General features: G+C 40.2%; 1 long non-coding RNA gene and 1 pseudogene across 2 annotated transcripts in view; one reads left to right on the top strand and one right to left on the bottom strand.

Moving 5' to 3' along the window:
- The window catches only part of LOC144280937 (uncharacterized), a 69,529-nt gene that overhangs the window by 25,846 nt on the left and 26,669 nt on the right, over window positions 1-17,014 (top strand). The gene's annotated exons all lie outside the window — the stretch shown is intronic.
- Window positions 3,663-4,797, bottom strand: LOC144280932 (glyceraldehyde-3-phosphate dehydrogenase pseudogene; annotated as a pseudogene).

The following is a 17,014-nucleotide window of genomic DNA, read 5'->3' as shown; positions in this document are numbered from 1 at the left end:
ATTTCTCCCCCAAAATACCACCATCAAGAACCTATTACAGTACTAGGAATTTTGCCAATAGTTATTCATTCCTCCAGGATTAAGGGATTATATACTTAGCAGTCTTCTTTAAAAATGCGGAGTTTTTTCCTATGATGTCTTAGAAGTGTGCACAAATGTGCATGCACACCCCACTTCCCAGTTATGGATTTGGAATTAGTTAATCAAATAGCTATCTTTATGGGAAGGAAACACCTATAAGGGTTTCCTGATAGGTGAGACCAGCATATAACAGTTCTTTAGATGGAAGCAAAAGAGAAGTTTTCTCTGTTAATAATAACTTATTGGAAGGACATTGGTGTGCAGCATTAGAGGAAGAGGCAGCCAATCAGGCCTTAAGAAGGACAAAAATCAGAGTAAGTCTGGGAACTTAGGCAAGATGATACCTCCTTATGCCTCAGATTCCTCACTTAGGGACTTTGGAGACAAATATAGTGCTAACTTTGTGAAGTTGCTAGTAGGATGAAAGGAGTTAATACTCATGAAGTTCTTAGAACAGGGGCTCACATATAGTAAGCACTCAGTAAAAGTGATCTCTTAGTCTGGATGCAGAAAGTCTCAGGGTCCGCCAATGGAAAGACTGGCTAATGGAGAAATGGCATGGGCCAGGAGAGATGGTGGTGGAGGTGATAAGAAATAATTAGAACACCACAGGTAGAATGCCAACAGTATTTGCTAATGGATTAAACATGAAGTATGAGCAAAAGAAGAATAAGAATGATGTCATGGTTTTGGACCACAGCAAATGGAAAGTTGATGGTTGTCACCTATTGAAATGTAGGTGATTGGGACAAAGAGGCTATCTTTAGATATATTAAATTTCAGATGCTTATGAGACTTCTCAGAATAGTTATCAAGGTCAACAGGATACAGAAGTCTGATGCTCACTAGAGAGGTCCAGGCTTGAGGTCCAGAATATATATAGAAGCTGAAATAATTCTTTACTAACTACTTGCAAGGGTCTAGTTGTTATTAATTAATTTTGTTTGACATTACTGATTCTTTATTCTCCACCCCCTCCTCTCCCCAGCCAAAGATTTAACTGGTTGGGTTTCTTTGTCTAATGAAGTGATCTAGACTTTTATTGGAGAGGTTTCTGGGACTTTGATGGAGCTATCAGTTGTACCTTTGCTGGAGTCTTTCATTAGCATTTCCTGTTGGATGTGGTAGATAAAGGTGGTACCCAGAGGATCCTACTGTTTGGATGTGTCTTATGCAATTTTGTAGAGGAGAACTTGGCAAAATAGGACCATAGGAAGTACCTTGGGGGCAACAAGTACTGGGAGTGGGGAAAGGATGAAGACAACAAGAAGAGAATGTTCTAAAGACAGGTTTTTTTCTGCCCTCCTGATCACTGCTCAGTGTCTTTAGGGAACTGAAACAGTCTCATATTACACTCAGTATTCTTTCTCTCTCCCCAGCCCTTGTACTCGTGGGAGACACGGCCGAGGGATCACAAGAAGACCTGTCTCAGTCCCCTTCCACTTCAGCACACAAGGTCAAAGCATGTCATGCATTTCTCTTCTGCTATTAATCTTCATTACCCAAACAGTCATTAAATGAAACTCAGCCCACGTTTTTTTTTTCCTGTTCAGTTTTTATTACCACCACCTGACTAATTATTAAAAAGCAAGCAAGCATCAATTAGATCCAGACACATACATGACAATTACACTGGGGAGACACGACAGGGTTGAACAACACATCCCCCTGGAGTGCATAATAATCTGGCAGAGACCAGAGCTCTATGTATAAGCAACAAATGCATCTAATTGACTTCCTGGGAAGCGAGGTCCTCATGTCAAAACATCTGGGTACAATTTTCTGGGCATTTAAACAGCTCTGACTCCAAAGAGACATGGAGTAGGCCCTGGGCTGCATCTAGACTGGATTTACACAACCCCCTAGCACCTTATCCTTGGTTCTTGCCCCACATATGCCTTTTTCTTTAGCTCTTGGTCCAATTCACCTGTTATAGTTTGAAGTGATACACTTTTCTTCCTATATTTCATCAGCCAATCCTGTACCACACTGAATTTCTGGCCATCCCATGGACAGGAAAGGAGGGTCAGTAGGCACCTTACACATGTTCTTTCCCCCCTTGTTTTCCTAAAAATGTGCACTCATTCTTCAACTCCTGGTCTAAATGTCACTGAGTTAATGTAGTTTTTACTGATTGCTCCCAAGCATTTAGCTGCCTCCCATTTTCTTTTTTTTTAACTTATTTATTTATTCATGAGAGACACACAGAGAGGGAGAGAGACAGAGATAGAGACAGAGACACAGGTGGAGGGAGAAGCAGGCCCATGCAGGAAGCCCGATGCAGGGCTCGATCCTGGGACTCCAGGATCATGCCCTGGGCCAAAGGCAGGCGCTAAACCCCTGAGCCACCCAGGGATCACTCCAGCTGCCTTCTACCTTCTATCTCTGAACTAATACTTACCAAATTTGTGCTGTAATTTAACTACTCAGGCATCTGTCTTTTCAACCAACTTGTAAGCCACTTGAGTTTAGGGAATATGTGGTTCTGGTTTTGTAATCTAAGATCCCAGTACATGAGCCATTCAGTGAATTCTGTAGCATTAATTAACTAGCTTTCACTAGGTCAACTAAAATAATTATGTTAGAAAATGTGGCTGAAATAAGTTTTTACTCAATAGTTTGTATTGTTTTCCTGTCAATGGCTTACTAAGAAATATTGGTAAGCTTCATATCGTCCTCATATTTGCACTTGTGATACATGATAGAGGAATGGTTCTCTGCATGATCAGAGGAACATTAGAATCACCTGGGGGTTTGATGGGCACACAGATTCCTGATCCCTACATCAAATTAGAATCAAATCCTTAGTGGGAACTGGGAGTCTGGATGTTCAAGAAAATTCCTTCAGTGAGTCTTATGGACCTATACGTTTGAAAGCCACCAGAGTAAAAGAGAGTGGGAGATAAGATAGTCCTTCATAAATGCAGCCAGGATGCACTATGACATAAAACCATCAGAGGCCAGAAATTGAAGCGAAAAACCATATTCCATTCTGTGACAGAAGAAGAATATCCTTTTATCCCAACCTTTCTTGTCTGCATTCTCATTCCCCACCACTTCAACTCTGATGCTGTGCATATATCCTCAGGTCTATGTGCTTCATAAAATTTTTCATGAAAGAAAAATGAAAGAAAATGAAGTTATACTTCTGGGATTCTGGAGGTGGAAGGGTAACCCAAAGAGGCCTCTAAGAAAAAACATTTCTGTAAAGACTGGTTTTATCTCACATATTCATGTTGCCTGTACATCTACTCCATAATGTACATATTTGTTTTAAAATAAAAATGTTTTAAAGCACTATTGAATAAAATTTAAGCTTCAGGAGGTTGCACCTCTTTGCCCTTTTCCATAACCGCAGAGTTACTTTTTTCTCTGAGAAGGCATCAACTTTTAAAATATCAATGGATAAGGATTCTGGTAAGAGGAAAATAGTTATAAAACTAATGTAACTATAGGAATGTTTGGGTGGTTCAGTCGGTTAAGTGTCCAACTCTTTTTTTGGGGGGGGCGTACAGTATACTTTATTGATAATACATGACAAGATAGGGCTCCCCAACCCCCCCCCTTCCTCGGGGTCTGGGATGTAAATTGGAGGTCAGGAGATTCTCAGTGTGTTGGGGGATTAAGTTGGGGCAGGGACTCCCCAGCAGCTGAGGGCCTCTCTCTTCCTCTTGTTCTTGCTGGGGCTGGTGATCCAGGAGGCTCTTACTCCTTGGAGGCCATGTGGACCATGAGGTCCACCACCTAGTTGCTCTAGCCTAATTCATTGTCATACCAGGAAATGAGCTTGATGAAGTGGTCACTGAGGGCAATGCCAGCCTTGGTGTTGAAGGTGGAAGAGTGGGTGTCACTGTTGAAGTCACAGGAGACAACCTGGTCCTCAGTGTAGCCCAGGATGCCCTTGAGGGGGGCCCTCCGATGCCTGCTTCACTACCTTCTTGATGTTGTCATATTTGGCAGCTTTCTCCAGGCGGAAGGTCAGATCCACAACTGACACATTGGGGGTAAGGACACAGAAGGCCATGCCAGTGAGCTTCCCGTTCAGCTCAGGGATGACCTTGCCCACAGCCTTGGCAGTGCCAGTGGAAGCAGGGATGAAGTTCTGGGCAGCCCCTCGGCTGTCACACCACAGCTTCCCAGAGAGGCTGTCTACGGTCTTCTGGGTGGCAGTGATGGCATGGATGGTGGTCATGGATGACTTTGGCTAGAGGAGCCAAGCAGTTGGTGGTGCAGGAGGCATTGCTGACAATCTTGAGGGAGTTGTCCTACTTCTTGTGGTTCACGCCCATCACAAACATGGGGGCATCAGCAGAAGGAGCAGAGATGATGACCCTCTTGGCCCTGCTCTTCAAGTGAGCCCCAGCCTTCTCCATGGTGGTGAAGACCCCAGTGAACTCCATAACATACTCAGCACCAGCATCACCCCATTTGATGTTGGCGGGACCTCGCTCCTGGAAGATGGAGATGGACTTCCCATTGATGACAAGTTTCCTGTTCTCAGCCTTGACCATGCCGTGGAATTTGCCATGGGTAGAATCATACTGGAACATGTACACCATGTAGTTGAGATAAATGAAGAGGTCCTTGATGGCAACAATATCCACTTTGCCAGAGTTAAAAGCAGCCCTGGTGACCAGGCACCCAATACCGCCAAATCTGTTCACTCTGACCTTCACCATCGTATCTTGGGGACACGGCTGGCACTGCACCAGAAGATGCGGCTGTCTGTCGAACGGGGAGGAGCAGAGAGCCAAGCGTCCAACTCTTGATTTTGGCTCAGGTTATGATCTCAGGGTTTTGAGATCAACCCCCATGTCAGGCTCTACACTCAGTGGGGAGTCTACTTGAGATTCTTTCCCTCTCCATCTACCCATCCCCCGATCATATGCTCACTTGAACATGCACACACACATTATCCCTCTTTCTCCTAAAATAAATAAATCTGAAAAAAAGTTAATGAAGTGTAAATAGAACAGCAAAATCCATATAACATAAATGACCAGACATGCTGATCTTTGCTAAACAATAAAATATCAAAAAAAGAGCCAATACTTAATGGAGAATCAGATTTATTAAAATATACTGTTCATTTAGCACTATTCACAATAGCCAAGAGGTAAAAGCAACCCAAATGTTCATCAGCAGATGAATGGATAACTCTGTGTTATACTTACAACAGAATATTATTCAACCTAAAAGAGGAAGAAAATCCTCACATGCCACAACATGGATGATCTTGAGGACATTATGCTAAGTGAAATAAGTGTGTCACAAAGTATCTGGTTACTATATGATTCATTTATATAAGGTAACTAAAATAGGCAAATTCATAGAAATAAAGTAGAATTTTTATTATCAGGGACTGGGGGAGTTGTTTAATAGGTCTAGTTTCAGTTTTGCAAGATAAAGTTCTGGAGATCTGTTTCACACAATGTGGATATATTTTACCACTACTGAACTGAACACTTAAAATGGTTAAGATGGTAAATTTTGGTTTAACCACAAAAAAGTGTATAAATTCACTTCAAACAACAACCCTGTGAGGATAGACAGTATTAAACCACTTTAAAGGTGTGGAAATTAGATTCAAAGAAATAGTGATTTGTCCAGTACCCATCTATGTTAATAGCATAATAAGGATTTGAACTCAGTCACCGAACTCCAAAGCCAGTGCCCCTCCTAGTCATCTTGCTCCACAAGAGTAATCAAGCTCTTTACTGCGGGCTGTTCTGCCACTTGGAGGTCCTACACCATGAGGAAGTGCTCCTTCCTTAAATTCCTTTGTATGTATCTGGTTTTCTGCTTTTCCTCTGAAGACATCTTTGTTCATCTCACTGGGGGAAGATTTTGTATGCTTATGGATATTTAGGCTTGATAACTTCAAACACGTAACCAGAGTTTTCTACTTTGTTTTGTGTGATTTGGGTGGCATCATAAGTGGGGACTACACTCAGTGTCCCTAAAATGATCTGATTTTACTTATTTAATATTCTGGAATTCTGTGTTAAGATTTCATTTACAGAAAATGAAAGGGTGCTGCTGCTGGGAAATTAATCTATTCCAACTACCAGAATGACTCACCAGAGAGGAGTGAGTGGTACACTCACTCACTCATTGGTGAGTGGTACAGCCAGGAAGAGAACTCCGATCACTTTCATGGTTTCTACTTGAGTTTGCTGCTTTTTGAGATTCTATTTGCTAAACACCTGTAATGCTTTGGTCTTAAGTGTGGTACTACCTCATTCTATTCACATTGATTTTTTTTAAAGATTCTATTTATTGATTCATGAGAGAGACATACACACACAGAGGCAGAGACACAGGCAGAGAGAGAGAAGCAAGCTCCATGCAGGGATGTGGGATGTGGGACTCGATCCCTGGGACTCCAGGATCAATGCTCTGGGCCGAAGGCAGGCGTTAAACCGCTGAGCCACCCAGGTGTCCCCATTCATATTGATTTTGCCTGTATTTTCTCCTAATGTCTTTGAGGGCATGTCACTTATCTTGGTGTCTGCCTCTGGGTAAGGACAATGTTTGCATTGTGGTTCATTCATTCATTCGTTCATTCGTTCATTCATTCCACATTGCAGTTACTTGATATGTACCTGCTAATTACATGAATATGGTAATTACAGTTTCAAACCTATATAGTCATTAACCTCAACCTCCTGTTGTTATGCTTGTCAGGGGTAAGAAATACAGGCAAACCTTGAAGGTCAGAGACTTTTTATAGCAGTTTCATTTGTTAAAAAGTATGATTAATTGGAATATGTTCCCATGGTGAAAATGAAACTTTGCTGCTTGTCTGTATGGCTCTTTGATGAAAACAGAGGGGAGTAAGTGGAAGATGGGGACTCTGGGGAATCTGTGACAAAGGGCTCCATCTGGAGAGCTACATTTTGGATATGTTCCACCTGGTAAACACCTTGTCAGGTGTTTCAGATTCAGTGAACTCAATGTATTTTGCTTAACTGCCTTTTCCATTTGCTTCTCAACTCCTTGTGTACTCAGTGGCAATTTAATCCATCTGCTTCATACTCATTTACACCTAACTCCTCTAAATGTTTGGAGGGAAAGCTGAAAAGTCTCTTCTGTATTTAGTTAATACAGATTGATTTTTCAGTTCCAGAAAGGAATGGCATAAACAAATACCAGGATCGTTTAGTCTGATTCATAGTATGGGAACCCTCTATTCAAGCCCTAGGCAACATTGTGATTAAAGTATCTAACCTTTACTATCTCTTGGTGTCCTCCTCTGGGCCCCTTGTATGTCTGTTTTCACGTAGTACTCCAACCTCATGATCCCCTAACATAGTTCCCCATATGCTTTACTCATTGGCAGACTATTCATTCAATAAAGGATTCCATGATTAGGTGTTCATGGAAAATATTGGGATGGAACCAGCAATACTCAAATTTCATTGAAAGTTTACCACATGTCAAAAACAGGATTAGTTCATTATACTCTCATAACCACTCTGAAAAGAAGTAGTATTGCTATCCTCATTCCAAAAATGGAATTTTAGGCATGGAGAAGTTGAGTGACTTGCCCTGGTCATACTGCTTGCACATTGTGGAATAGAAATTGAAACACAGGCTATCTGACCTTAGGCATATACTCTTAATCCCCATGCCTCCTGCTTCTTGTTGACTTACAACCCTCTCAGTGTGTTTGCATTGCAGTGGTACTTCTAGGATCCTTAATCTTAAAGAATGACTCTGATGGGTGGGAAGAGGAATAGGCCCTGAAAGCTACAAAACAACCACCCAGGACTCTTGAACCATAAAAGTTGGGTAGGAGGATGAGATAATTACTCCACATTCATCTGGGGCTGACTCATAAGATGCAAAGATACAAAAATATTTTCCTTTGTGGGTACAAATCGACTTATTTGAAGAATCTGCCCTGGTACTTTCACTGTAGACAATAAACATGAAATCATTTAAAAATGTGCACTGGATTTCCCAGGTGGTTTGAGGTTCTGCAACCTGAATTTGCCTGCCTTCCTACCTCCCCAGAACATCACTACCCATCTCCAGCCTCTACCCCAGCATGGTTATATCAATGCTGTAGTTATCAAAGTAGGTCTCCTTAGTCAGCATCACCTTGGAACTTGTTGAAAATGAAAATACTTAGGCCCCATCCCAGGCCTACTGACTCAGACTCTGGAGCTAGAGCTTAATAATCTATGTTTTAATCAGTCTCCTGGGTGATTCTGATCAATGTTTAAGTTTGCAAATCAGTGTCTCTGTGGCAGGAACAGTGACAAAGGGTGTACCTTACTCTGTTTTCTCATCTGTAGAAAGAGAAAACCTATTCTACCTCTTGATTATCTTTGGAATTGTGAATTTTGCTTATGGTAAACCCTATAAACTCTAAAGAACTTAATCACATGAAAGTATCATGCAAGCTGGTAACAGCTTAATGAGTCCTTGCCTGTCTTCTGTTCCCCTCTTCAGTCCACATGGGATTTTGAAGGGCATTGAGGTTTCATACCAAAACATACTGTATGGTATGGGTCGGACACAACTGCTTTTTCAGAGTGCAAGATGTTTTTTTTTTCAATTGCTTCTAGAACTCTTGAGAAGCCATGGAGAGTTAATCAAATTGCAGAGTAGGTTGCTAGAAGAATGATATCTGCTATATCACCAACGTGTCCTTAACCTCTGAGGCCCTTACTTTTCTGATTGCCTGTAGAGTGGGGATTGGACTCTATCCTAGCAAAAGAATGTCATTAGTTGCTCAAGGACAACCAGTGAATTAACAACCATGGCAGAATTTCTGGGAAAATAACAATCTTATTCTCTGTTCTCCTTTTACATCTAGGAAATTCTCTGAGTTAAAGTTTCTCATTTAATCTGGGAAAAATGACAAATGAGAGCTTTAATTCTACCTCTAGCACTTACCATGTTACATGATAATGTGTAAGAGGAAAGTAACTTCTCTGAGACAGTTTATTTTTTTAAAAAGATGATAAAATATTTATAGACTGGAAGGTTATAATGGTGAAATAGGATAGTGAACATAAACACCAAGCACAGTTCCTGGGTGCTTGGCACTCAAAATATTGGTTCTCTTCCTATCTTGCCTAAGTGGGAGCCATTCAGTGTTGAGGAGCAACTGACATATAGGTGTTGGTGATGACCTGGAGGCCAAGTGCACTGAAATTTGGGGGATTTTCACCGTCTTTACCATTTCTCATAGTCCCTACTCTTGACTTCCTTTCTAAAGAGAATTCTAGTGCTAAGAAATCATGTTTAAAAGCCATTAGTTTAAGCATAATAACCAGATATCTTCGAAAAGGGGTAACATTAAAGATTAACTTGTGTTGGGAAATATGGCCTGTATTGAAGGAAAGCCACATCAAACAAATAGGGAAGAGACTTTGGCAGAGGGAAATAGGGATTCATCTATCTGAAAATTACAGTTTTGTGATGGAATTTCTCTTCTCAGGTTATATATTGAATATTATAGCATCCACCAATTCCAGGAAAGGCTGTTAGAAATCATGTCCCTAAGGGAATTTACTGTAAGCAGGAACAAATGGCACATGCCAGATAAATGAGTTTACTCATTTTCCCACAGGTTGATCTTTTATAAGGAAGAGTCCCGTCTTGGGAGAATTCCTTCTCAGGTTTCTAAGATTCCCAGGTATGATGAAGACCCCTAATCTACTTCTGCCTTTACTCAGGGATTGTTCTATGGCTGAATGGAGGAGGAATCAAATTTAGAACTGCCTAAAAGGAAATCCAGATACAGGCTATTATTAGATGAGAAGTGAGCTGAGGTGGTATCAGCTTGTAAGGTACTACCAGTTATACTTGGATTTAAGAAAAGATCTTAAATAAGAGCATGGACCTAAAACCATGAAAGCAGTAGGAATAATGAGTTTTCAAAAATTCTACTGTTCAGAAGCCAAGGTTACAACCATGACTTGTATATATAAGGAGGCTCACTTCATGTTACAAAAGAAATAAAAATGTGTTTTTAGGAAAGGACAGGACATTAAGGAAAATAAAGTTAATTGTGTTTGGAGAAACTATCTTAAAATTTCTAATGATGCTGTAAGATGGGGAAAATGAGAAAATGCAGAGTAATTGTGTTTGGGAAGGCCTCTCTGGCTGCTGAACTTTGCCACCTGACATTTAAAATCTTTCATCCTCTGGTCTCACTTTACCTATCCAACTTTGCTGGATCTCAGTGATGCACTTCCAAAGTCTTTGCTTGATTGATGCAAAAACTGATGACCAGAGATTTTAAGAACTAGCTCACTCTTATGCAATTGGTTAATGTTAGAATTGATCATGGAAGTAAAATCTTCTATGAAATATATTGTTAGTAAAACTTGTATTAAACAGTGCATCTCCATATGCAATTGAGTGTGTGTGTACTTATTTCTGAGTTAATAACTATAGTTGATTTTTAGTATCTTCTCTCTTGAATATATTTTCTTCAATATGCTTTAAAAATATTTTATTTACTCATAGAGACACAGAAAGAGAGAGGCAAAGACACAGGCAGAGGGAAAAGCACGCTCCATGAAGGGAGCCTGATGTGGGACTCGATCCTGGGACTCTGAGAGATCATGCCCTGATCCGAAGACAAATGCTCAACCGCTGAGCCACCCAGGCATCCCATTCTTTAATAGGCTTATGACTGGGAAGTCTACAGGCACTATTTCAGCAACAGGCAGAGCAAGGGGCTCAAAGCAGAGTGCTCTTGTTCATTAAATTTCTTGATCCTGTTTCTTAAGTATTGGCCTTATTACCACCCACTGAAAATGAGCTTTCTACATGTGGCCAAGAAACACAATCAATAGCAACACCAGTCTTTGTTTCTACTCCGTAACCCCAGGAGGGGCAGAGTTTCCAGGAGGTTCTAACTGTTCCTTCTTGAATCATGTGACCTAGATGGAATCATAACTGTGGTTGGAGAGAGCGGGACCTGACACATTATGTACCTCTTGTGTCACTTAGGGCACAATTCCATGATAGATAACCCTTCACAATACTTTATAACTTCTTCTTCTTTTTTTAACTAAAGTCTTTTGGACTTTTCTGTTCTCTTTCCAACATCCTATAGACCCTCTCAATTTACTGTCCTCACTACTTTCTACTTCCACCATACTTCCTCTTGTCTCTGTGATGTTGCTGAGATTTCCCTCTCTGATCTAAAGGAACATGTGACCTACACAGAGACCAGGGTTCTGATCCAACCGCTGCCATTAACTAATCTTTAGTCTTGATTGTAACACCATCTCCTTGGGCCTCAGTTCTCTTAAATCTGTGAGTACATGGGATGAGGAGGGATTCAAATGACTATTATACAGACATAAATAGGAGGACACTTCAGATAAGGTATTTCCCATTTTCCCATTGGGAAGCATCATAGGCACACAAAACCAGTTTTGTTCAATTATAATAAGTACACTTTTCAGGATACAAATGAATGTCAAAATATATTTTAGTTATGCAGACATGTTAAAATAGCATATTTTGTACAGACTGATTAGTCATACAGCATTTTTTCCTCTCATGTTTCATAAATTTTAAATATATAAAATATTCAGCATTGGTATCATCATGAGTGGAACTACTTTTGAATCATCTCAGTTTTCCAGGGTATGCTGTCTTCACTTGCATCTAAGACATAGTCCTTTTTGAATCTGTGTATGATGATTTAACTGGCATTGATTGTCCCTCATCACAAATACCCTTTCAAAACACTTTACTATACTTGATTTTTATTTCTTTTCTGTGGGTTTGATAGCTACAACATAACTTATGTTGATTTTTCAAATGATATTTATTTTTTAAATTATTATTGGTGTTCGATTTGCCAACATACAGCATAACAACCAGTGCTCATCCCACCAAGTGCCCCCCTCAGTGCCCATCACCCAGACACCCCAACCCCCGCCTACCTCCCTTTCCACTACCCCTTGTTCATTTCCCAGAGTTAGGTGTCTCTCATGTTTTGTCACCCTCACTGATATTTTCACTCATCAAATGATCTTTAAACTTGTTTATAATGATATCTAACACAATTATGAGCTCTGTCCCAGGAATAATTACTACACCTTTATTAGATTTCTTTTTTTTTCATTGTCCACAAGATAATCTGTCATGTGAACTCTATAAACATTTAACTAACATAGGTTATGGGCATTTCATGCTAGCATGTTAGCAAAAGACACTTTATTCCAAATTTTTATAGAATGTGCTCCCCTTGAGATTTTTTTTTTAAGGATGTTTTTCTCTTTACTGAGAAAAATTTTGGGAAAAACCTTCACCTTAATACTTGTGATGGAAAGGGAGGAAGAAGAGGGACATTGATTAAAGCTAGTTCTAAAACTGCATATGGTAGAGGAGAGACTGGTATGATGCCAGAGGAGGACTCAATGGTGCAGAAGAATTAATCTAGCGTGACCTGCCTGTGGACTGATACAAAGGCAGGTATGGGCTGTTTTGAGCCAGCAGAAGCTTCAGGAGGACCACTGCCCCTGGAAGTATAGTCAGCATGAGTTAAAGGAAAAAGAAGAGAGGGTAAGTTTTAGAAGGATCTCCCCACATGGTGTAAGACCAGGAGAGAAACCCATCACACCTCAATTTACTTCAGTATTAACAAGTCCTTTCTCTAGGGCACTTGCTATTCACGAAATGTCAAATTTCAAATCTGAAACAGTGTGAAAACTTTTGATGAATATCACTGGGAAAACTGAGTAGATGAATAGTGAGTATAAGGAATATAACGAATAATCTATCTCATTTTCTGAGAGGCTTTATGAAATTGTGTCCTGGATATAAGGGTGATGCATGATCATCCTTAAAATCCTGCTGTATCTGAAAGTTAAGACTGTTGAAACTCATATTTCACAAAGGATGAGAGAACAATGTGCTGTACTTGCCTTGGTTAATTAGTACAAGTAAGGGAGGCATTTCTGTGACATCAGATGACCTATTGTACATGTAAGTTAGTGTTTTCTGAAAACTATTCCAGGGACCTAAATGAATAAAATAAATGATGATGTTTGTTGATGAAACATTTTCTTGAACATGACTTCATTTCATCACACAAACCTCTGAAGCAGGCAGGCATTATCATTCCCAGTTTGCAGATGAACACAAAACGGAATGTGGGTTGTTTCTTTGGTGTTGAGTTTAATAAGTTCTTTATAGATCTTGCCCTACAACCCAGCAATTGCACTGTTGGGGATTTACCCCAAAGATACAGATGCAATGAAACACCGGGACACCTGCACCCCAATGTTTATAGCAGCAATGTCCACAATAGCCAAACTGTGGAAGGAGCCTCGGTGTCCATTGAAAGATGAGTGGATAAAGAAGATGTGGTTTATGTATACAATGGAATATTCCTCAGCCATTAGAAACGACAAATACCCACCATTTGCTTCAACGTGGATGGAACTGGAGGGTATTATGCTGAGTGAAGTAAGTCAATTGGAGAAAGACAAACATTATATGGTCTCATTCATTTGGGGAATATAAATAATAGTGAAAGGGAATATAAGGAAAGGGAGAAGAAATGTGTGGGAAATAATCAGAAAGGGAGACAGAACATAAAGACTCCTAACTCTGGGAAATGAACTAGGGGTGGTGGAAGGGGAGGAGGGCGGAGGGTGGGGGTGAATGGGTGACGGGCACTGAGGGGGGCACTTGACGGAATGAGCACTGGGTGTTATTCTGTATGTTGGTAAATCGAACACCAATAAAAAATAAATATTAAAAAAAAAACGGAATGTGGGGTGGTTAAGTGCTTGAATCTACCTTTTGGGAGAACCCAAAGAATATTAGATTAGTGATGCTCCCTCTTCTCTTGAAAGTTCAGAAACCATTGTATAGACTGGCACCCAACACCAGGTGATAGCAACATTCCCGCCTCCCCCTTGGCTCAGCAAAGTCCAGGCAGTCCAGCTGCTAGGAGCAACTTCTACTCTGAGGGAAAAATGCACAGATAAAACTTCTGTGGATGCAAAGGCAGGAATATTGTGTTTCAGAGTTTTTTTGTTTTGCTGCTGTTGGTTTTAGTAAGAAATGGATGTGGTATATTGCAAATAGTACAGAATGTTACAGTGAACATGTTTTTGTCTTATGTGCTCCTGACCTTACTCTTCCAGTCCCAAAAAGGAACTCTCAAAACACTTGTGAATGGTTCTGAGAAATTCTCTCTAATCTGAGGACATCATTGCTTACCCCTCCTGATAATACTTGTTTAGCACAATTGGCAGCATATTGAATCCTACACCTTCTGTTATATCTTGGAGTTTATTCCATATCATTACACAAAAATTGACCTTTTTCTTTATAGGGACTATTTAGTATTTCATTACATTTGTTCTGAATACATAGAACATTATTAATGGACATTTGGGTTTGTAAACAATGCTGAACCAAATATTTATTAGACTGTGTTCATATGGAAGCCAAATCCTTACAGAAAAAAAAAAAAACAAACTAGGAGTACAAATCCTATATCAGAAAGTCTGTGCTTAAAATTTGAAAATTACCAAATGTTCTCCAAAGATAGTAAACTAAGTTGCACTCCTACTAGTTATTATTAGAGTAATTGTTTCATCAATGTTGCACATTATGAAACTTTTGATTATGGCCAATTTATTAGGGGAAAATGTTTGTATTTCATATGTTAAGAGCACATCTGAAGATCTAACAACATGAATATATACACTGAACTGTGTACTTCAATGGTTAAGTCAGCATAAATTTATATATTTTAATAGTTTTAAACCCTATATTCCTTGTTCCTGTCCTTTTTTCTATTGGTTTAATGCTCTTTTTCTTATTCATTTCTAAGAGCTTTTTTTTATACTAAGGAAATAGCTCTTTGCCTTCTGCTATGAATATTTTTCCCAGTTTTTAATTTTTAAGGTTTATAGCATTTTTACACTTAGATTAAAAAAATCTGTGTAATTTAAAACACCAATTTGACATTTGATCTTTCAGAAATATTAGTTTTGTGGTTATATTTTTGTCCTTTTACTTTTAAATTCTTTATTCATCCAAAATATTTTTTAAAAAGACTTAGAGATAGAGCATGAGCCTGGGGGAGGGCAAAGAGAGAGGGAGAATCAGACTCCCTACTGATCAGGGAGCCCCATGTGGGGCTTGATCCCAGGACCCAGAGATCATGACCTGAGCCAAAAGCAGATGCTTAAAACCGACTGAGCCACCCAGGCACTCCCGAAATATTTTTGTTGTAGAGAGTGAGGCAAGGATATAACATGTTTTAAGATGAATGTGCAGTTGTTCCAGTGTGTTCTCAGTTTTTCCTCAGCTAAGTTAGAATGCTACCAAATTTCCACACATAATTGACTTTATTTCTGGACTCTAATTTATGTCCAATTTATTAATCTCTCCATTCTTCATTTACACATCCTAAACTGTTTTTGTTACTGTGATTTTATTATACATCTTATATACTTAGAAATTTAACATTTTTACATTTTACTATTAAGTTGTTAAATGCTTTACTACCAATAAAGAAAAACCAAAATGGAAGCCACAATTTGAGTATACCTGTAAGCCAACCTCCCATAATCATGTAACTAAACATGTAACTAAAACTGTCCTGATTTCCATGAAATGCTGACTCTCACCTAAACAATAATGCTTCTTCATGTCAGCATGGCCTTACTAGCCAATCAGCTACAAGCAAGTAAACTTAGTGCTATTAAACTAGAAACAATGTAAGTTTCAGAGGGCTTCTGGGAAAGATGATGGAGTAGGAGGATCCCAGGCTCACCTAGTCCCAAGGATACATATAGATAACACCCACATCAGTGTAAATAATCCATATAATCACCTGATGGCAGAACAGACTCTCCACAGCTAAATGTAGAGAAGAGGCAACACAGAAGAGGGTAAGATGTAATATATGGTCGGGAGCCAAAATGACCTCAGGACTATCCCTAAGAGGGAGGGATATTGCATGGAGAAGGGAAAGTAGACCCCATGCCAGGCACCTCAGGCACAGGGCACCCACAATAGGAAGATGAATTCCCATGACATTTGGCTTTGAAACCCAGAAGGGTCTAAGTTTGTGACTATTAACGATCAGTGGGACTTAACACCTGGAACTTAAAAAAATTGGTGGGCTTGGCTCTCAGAGCTGGAGACTGATAAGAAACTGAGTCCCTGATTTTAAAAAGCACAACAGCCCCGCTGAGATACATCATAGAAGAGATAGTTTTAAAAACACCTGGGGTACACAGGAAGGAGATTTATTTACTAATCTGAGGGCTGGAGGGGCAGGGATCTTTGGGAGACTTCTCTAAGAACAAAAGAGCTACAGGTGCCATTTCCTTTCCCCAAGCCTGAGCTGCAAGAACCAGCATAGCACATATAGTATGCATCTAGCTTGTTAACAGCATGCCCTGCCCCTGTGCTCTTAGAGGACTTGCCCTCTCCATCCCAGTCTGGACAGTTTCCTGAAGGGCTACTGGTTCCCTCCTGCAGCTGACAGCACAGACTTGCTGGCTCTTCATGTCTTGCCCTTGCATTCTACAGACCTGTCTTCCTTCAATATGCCTTTGGCCAGAGCACATCCAAAGTGGTGCCACAAGCCAGGCAGTGTGTAAGAGCCCCTACTGGGGCTGTCACCACTCCATTATGACTTCTGCCTCAGGGAGAGGGGAAGATAATCACACACCAGTCCAACTGTATCCCCATGGGTAGGCTAGAGGAAGACATCAAGTCTGACTGCAGGTCCCACCCACTGGTGAAAGCTCAGGGGAAAGGCAAAGTGTGCTTCAATTCAGTGCTACTGCATTTCTGGCAAAGACTTGATCGGACTCAACTCAAGCCCAAGGCAGCCCCAGACTGGTCCCCACTAATAACACAGCAACCAAATCCTGCCCACAATAGGCAGAACAAACAAATGGAAAGATAGCCCATG

This window comes from Canis aureus, chromosome 12 (genome assembly GCF_053574225.1).
Source record: "Canis aureus isolate CA01 chromosome 12, VMU_Caureus_v.1.0, whole genome shotgun sequence".
NCBI classification, from domain to species: domain Eukaryota; kingdom Metazoa; phylum Chordata; class Mammalia; order Carnivora; family Canidae; genus Canis; species Canis aureus.
Note: the sequence above shows the minus strand (reverse complement) of the source record. Positions and strands in the feature narration are given on the sequence as shown.